This window comes from Herpailurus yagouaroundi, unplaced genomic scaffold (assembly GCF_014898765.1).
Source record: "Herpailurus yagouaroundi ecotype Mexico unplaced genomic scaffold, PumYag 28, whole genome shotgun sequence".
Lineage (NCBI taxonomy): Eukaryota > Metazoa > Chordata > Mammalia > Carnivora > Felidae > Herpailurus > Herpailurus yagouaroundi.
In genome coordinates, this window is record NW_024412376.1 from 143,809,544 (window position 1) to 143,816,232 (window position 6,689).

Consider the following 6,689-nt stretch of genomic DNA (forward strand, 5'->3'; position numbering starts at 1 on the left):
GGAATTCTAAGTTAATAGTGTAGAGTTGAGCAGGAGGGAAGAAAATTAAGATCTTCAAGACAATTCGCAGAAAGCAGCTAGAGATAGAATTTCTGTAGACACAATAATTGTTCAATCCTTTCAGATAACAACTTGCACTGGTTCTAAAATGCTGTATAACTTTCATCTTTTCTGGCAACTTAGACTAACAGAGGGCTTCAACAAGAAAGATTGAAGGTTATATTCAGAGTGCATAAGAAAGTGTACCAAGGTCACATAGAGATGGGAATAGAAACTTCATATGGTTGCCATACTGGCCACCCAGTCTTGCAGCCATGCTTCCTGTGGAACAGTTAAGAAGTTAAGTCAGTGATGTAAAGGTAGTCAAGTTGTATCAGTATTTGTAAAGATGATGATAATGACCATACATTGGTAGTAATCATGAATTGTGCCCACATTTTAAAATTTAAATAGTTCTAGAAGATGATTGTGTATCTATTGGAAGTAAGAAAGTGATGACATGTTCACCCACAGTAGGAGTATTTTCATGTTTTAAGCAACAAGCTTGAAATGAAATGCAAATTATTTCCTTGTTTTATTGCATTTTACAGATATTTTGTTTTGTTTTTTTAAATAACATGAAAGCTACTGGCAACCCTATTTTGAGCATATCTGTCAGGAACATTTTTACAATGGCATTTGCTCACTTCATGTCTCTGTATCACGTTTTGGTAATTCTTGCAATATTTTAAACATTTTCATTTTATATTTGTTACTGTAATCTGTGAATATTAATATTTAAAATTGCTATTGTAATTATTATGGGGTTCCACAAACTGTGACCACATAGGGTGGCAAACTTAATTGATAAATGTTACCTGTGTTCTGAGTGCCCCACTGATGAGCCATTCTTCCATCTCTCTCCCTCTCCTTGGGCGTCCCTGTTCTCTGAGACACAACAAGTTTGAAATCAGGTCAGCTAATAACCCCGCAATGGCCTCTAAGTGGTCAAGTGAAAGGAAGGGTCATACATCTCTCACTTTAAATTAAAAGCTAGAAATGATTAAGCTTAGTGAGGAAGGCATGTTGAAAGTCAAAATAGGCTGCAAACTAAGTCTCTTATCCCAAACAGTTCATCCAGTTGTGAATGCAGAGAAAAAGTTATTGAAGGAAATTAAAAGTGCTACTCCAGTGAACACACAATTGATAAGAAAGCCAAACAGTTTTATTGCTGATGTGGACAGAGTTCGAGTGGTCTGGATGGGCGATTAAACCAGTCACAACGTCTTCTTAAGCCAAAACTCAATCCAGAGCAAGGCCCTAACTCCCTTCCATTCTATGAAAGCTTACTGGTGAGGATGCTGCAGAAAAGTCTAAAGCTAGCAAAGCTTGGTTCATGAGGTTTTTAAAAAAGCCATCTCTACAACATAAAAGGGCCAGGTAAAGCAGCAAGTTCTGATATGGAAGCTGCAAGTTATCCAGAAGATCTAGCTAAGATAATTCATGAAGACGGCTACACTAAACAACAGGTGTTCAATGCAGACAAACCAGTCTAATATTGGAAGAAAATGGCATTTAGGACTTTCATAGCCAGAGAGGAAAAATCAGTGCTTGACTTCAACAAATGGTAGAATGACCCTTGTTAGGAGCTTGTAATGCAGCTGTTGATTTGAGGTTGAACCCAGTGTTCACTTGCCATTTCTAAAATCCTAGGACCCTTAGGAATTATGCTAAATCTATGTTGCTTGTGCTCTATAAATGTAGGTACAACACTGTATGACACATCTATTTATGACATGGTTACTGAATATTTTAAGGCCACTCTTGAGACCTACAGCCCAGAACAAAAGATTGCTTTCAAACTATGAATGTTTATTGACAATACATCTGGTCACCCAAGCATTGTGATGGAGATGTACATGGGATTAATGTTGTTTTCATGCCTGCTAACACAACATCCATTTTGCCCATGGATCAAGGGGTCATTTCAACTTTCAAGTCTTATTATTTAAGAAATGCCTTTCTTAGAGCCAAAGCTTCCATAAACAGTGAATCCTCTGAAGGATCTGGGCAAAATCAATAGAAAATCTTCTGAAAGGGTTCACCATTCTAGATGCCAGTAAAAACATCCAAGACTTATAGGAAGAGGTCAAAATATCAACATAAAGAGGAGTTGGGAAAAGGTGATTCCAAACCTCACGGATGACTTTGAGGGGTTCAAGGCTCCAGTGGAGGAAGTAACTGCAGGTGTGGTGGAAATAGAAAGAGAACTAGCATTAGAAGTGGAGCCTGAAGATAAGACTGCCTTGCTGCGATTCCATGATAAAACGAACAGATGAGGAGTTGCTTCTTGTGGCTGAGCAAAGGAACAGATTTCCTGAGACGGAATCTATTTCTGGTGAAGCTGCTGTGAAGATTGCTGAAATGACAGCAAAGAACTTATATTACATACATTTAATTGATAAGGCAGTGGCGGAGTTTGAGAGGATTGGCTCCAATTTTGAAATAAGTTCTAGAGTGGGCAAAATGCTACCCAACAGCACTTCATGCTACAGAGATATCGTTTGGGAAAGGAAAAGTCAATTAACACAGCAAGCCAAAGGGTTGCCTTATTTTCAGAAATCGCCACAGGCACCTAAACCTTCAGAAAACATCACCCTGGCCAGTCAGTAGCCATCAACCCTGAGACCAGACCCTGTATCACCAAAAAGGTGATGTGTTGCTGAAAGCCCAGTTGAGGTTTTTGGCATTTGTTTACCAATAAAGTTTGTTTTTTTTTTAATTTCAGATATGTACTTTTTTTTTAAAACATAATGGTATTGGATGCTTAATCAACTACAGTATAGTGTAAACATAACTTTTATTTGCGCCAGAAAACAAAAACATTTATTTGACTCACTTTATTTTGATGTATTTTTTTATTGCAGTGGTCTAGAACTGAACCCACAATATCTCTAAGGTATGCCTCCGTACAGAGAGATTTTTGTTGTGTTTTAATGTGCTTCTGGCCTCACTTTTATTCCTAGAATGTAAATTTCATGATGGCTGAGGATTTTGCTTGTCTTCTTACATGGAGACAAACATGCAATAGGACAGTGTCTCACACAGAATAAGTATCTGATAAATATGTACAGCAAAACTAAACATGTTAATGTGTAGCTCTTTGGATAACGGACAGTTCTGCTGACCCAGGAGCCCTGCAAGGAGCCAAGTGGTGGGCTAGGAGTGGATATTCTACTCAATACTAGCAAGTACTGTACATACAAGGGATATGGAGCTCACTCTGTTGCTATGTTTCTGACAGTTTCCCAGACACGTTCTTTGAATCTGCATCTAGCAACGGGAATTTTCATTTTTTAGAAAAATAACAGTATATGCCATAGTTCAAAACATAGGCATAAAGGTGCTCAACAGCTCGCTCGCTCTCTCTCTCTCTCTCTCTCTCTACCTCTCTACCCATCTCCTAAGATGCCCAAATATTACTAAAAGTAATGATACAACCAATCCTTGAATTAGGTTCTCAGAAAAACAGAATCTGTGTACTGTGTATATATAGAGAAAGAGGTTTGTGATAAGGAGTTGGATTACATAATTGTGAAGGCTGGTAAGTCCCACATATGCAGTGTGGGCTGACAGGCTGGAGAACCAGGAGAGCTAATTGTGCAGATGCAGTCTGAAAGCAGTCTGCTGCAGAATTTTCTTTTGCTCTGGAAGGCAGATATTTTATCTCCACACAGGCCTTCAATTGATTGGATGGAACCTACTCACATGATGGAGGGCAATCTGCTTTACCCCAATTTCACTAAATCTTAATCTCACCCAAAAATATCCTCCCAGTGGCCACAAGTTCTGATTGTATCGAAATTTAAATTAGGAGAAGCTATTCACAGGAACACTGATATTTTTGCAGTATATGAAAAATGAAGGACATTGTGAGAAATTTCCTCTGTTAATGGATTCACAGATATTCTGAAGTAAGATTTTGATTTCCTCAAAAGCAGTCATAACAATTTGAGTAACAGGAAATAATTCTTGTGTATACACAAGGTAAGTATGACCTAAAAATTATATATCTTCCGTTCCAAGTGTTAATCTTGAATTATTGTGAAAATACACAAGCCATTCAATCTGATTATATGTCTGGTGTTATATAGATTATAGGAATTCAAATGTAATAATGTATTTACTTATATCACACACACACACACACACACACACACACACACACACGCAGTTTAAAAGTTGAGTTGCAGTATCCAGTCCAGCACAGTTAGAACCCCAAGAAAAATAATATTAAGCATGGAAGCTTATTGGAATCTAAGGAAGGTTGCTGTTGATGAAGAACAAAAATCACAGTGTGCACTATAAATTTGGAAGGATAGGTTTCTGAGGAGAGCAACAGATGCTGTTTCTTTCAAATTATTTTAAGACGGGATACACATTTTTTAAAAAAGTGTTAACGTTGTAGCACTACTCAAAGAATATTATAAACCTCAAAGGTCTGCTACTGCTGTCAGTTTATTTCCCAAAGGCACAAAATAGATTTGTTTAATTTTTCCTACAATATTTTCTTGTGATTTGACCAGTCAATTGTTAAGATTCCCTTGAAAATGATACTTTAATACTTCATATGAGAAATTGATAGCTCTTGTCAAATGTCTACTAGAACTTAGGAAAATAATGCCTTCTTGATCTTTTCTCAGATGAGATCAAAGTCCGTTAAAGACCTTACAAGATGTGTTCGAAGTAGAGAAAGTCAAGGGCAGAGTATGTCAGCAACAAAAACAGGGAAAAAATATGTAGTTTTTCACAACCAGGACCATGTTCTAACACAAGCAAACACAAGCCTACCTCTGATTTCAAATTGAAGTTAGTGCTTTATGGACTCCTCCCTTGATTCCTTCCTTCTTTCTCTTCTCTCATTGTCTCTTTCTCATCACAGCTTCTTGTCAAGTTTCATACTCAAAACCATCGTCAGCTTGCCACCATTATCATGGTAATTTAAAAATGTCTTAGATATCCTCTTTTTAAGCATTATATTCTTTATGAATTAGTAATAAAACCTCACAATATAGTTTTATATATACTGTATGGACATAGATTTATAATTCAGGTTATAAATATGATAGTATATTCAGAAAATATTGTACTGTTTTGTCGTGTAAAACTAGGAATGCCTTGGGGCATCTGGGTGGCTCAGTTGGTTAAGCATCCAATTTCAGCTCAAGTCATGATCTCATGGTTCATGGGTTCGAGCCCCCGTATCAGGCTCTGTGCTGACAGCTCAGAGCCTGAAGCCACCTTTGGATTCTGTGTCTCCCTCTCTTTCTGCCCCTCCCCTGCTCACAGTCTATCTCCCATTCTCTCTCTCTCTCTCTCTCTCTCTTGCTCTCCCTCCCTCTCTCTGTCCCTCTCTCTCTCTCTCTCAAAAATAATAAATAAACATTAAAAGTATCTTTAAAGACAAACTAGGAATACCTCATGATAAATAATCCAAATAATAATAATAATGATAGTTTTAAGTATTTTATTTTGTACTATAGCAATATAATAAATGTTTTGTGTGTGTGTGTGTGTGTGTATGTGTATATATATATATATATATATATATATATATATTTAATTCCAGTATAGTTAACATACAATGTTATATTGGCTTTAGGTGTACAATATAGTGATTCAATTATTCTGTACATTAATCAGTGCTCATCATGATAAGTGTGTTCCTAATCCCCTTTCACTATTAAACCAATCCCCTCACCCACCTCTCCTCTGTTAACCATAGGTTTGTTCTATACAATTAAGATTCTGTTTTTGGTTTGTGTCTTATTTTTTCACTTTGCTTGTTTCTTAAATTTCATCTATTAGTGAAATCATATGGTATTTTTTTCTCTACGGACTTATTTTGCTTAGCATTATACTCTCTAGATCCAACCATGTTGTTGCAAATGACAAGATTTCATTTTTTATGGCTGAGTAATAGTCCACATACATATATGTGTGTGTGTGTGTGCGTGTGTGTGTGTGTGCCTGTGTGTGTGTGTATACACATACATATACATACCACCTCTTTATCCATTCATCTATTGATGGACCCCTGGGCTGCTTCCATGATTTGGTTACTGTAAATAGTACTGAATACATTTAGGGGTATATATATTTTTTTGAATTAGTGTTTTAATATTCTTTGGGTAAATATCCAGAAGTGGAATTACTGGAGCATATGGTCATTGTACTGTAAATTTTTTGAAGAACCTCCATGCTGTTTTCCACAGTGGCTATACCAGTTTGTCTTCCCACTGACGATGCGAAGAGTCCCTTTTTCTCCACAACCCCACAACCCTGTTGTTTCTTGTATTTTTGATTTTCGCCATTCTGACATGTGAGAAGTGGTAGTCCATTGTGGTTTTAATTTGTATTTCCCTGATGAGGAGTGATGTTGAGCAGCTTTTCATGTGTCTGTTGGCCATCTGGATGTCTTCTTTGGAGAAATGTCTTTTCATGTCTTCTCATTTTTAATTAAATTATTTGTCCCTTTTTTTGATGTTGAGTTGCATGAGTTCTATATGTATTTTGGATACAGACCCCTTATCAAAAGTGTCATTTGCAAATTTCACTCACACTCTGTAGGCTTTTAGTTTTGTTGATCGCTTTCTTTGCTATGCAGAAGTTTTTTTTTTTTTTTTTTTTTTTTTTTTTTTTTTTTTTTT

At 36.6% G+C, this 6,689-nt stretch overlaps 1 pseudogene; it reads left to right on the top strand.

Annotated features, from left to right (window-relative positions):
- The first annotated feature begins 736 nt into the window (after positions 1-736).
- LOC121042105 (tigger transposable element-derived protein 1-like) lies at positions 737-2,694 on the top strand (annotated as a pseudogene).
- Positions 2,695-6,689: the final 3,995 nt, after the last annotated feature.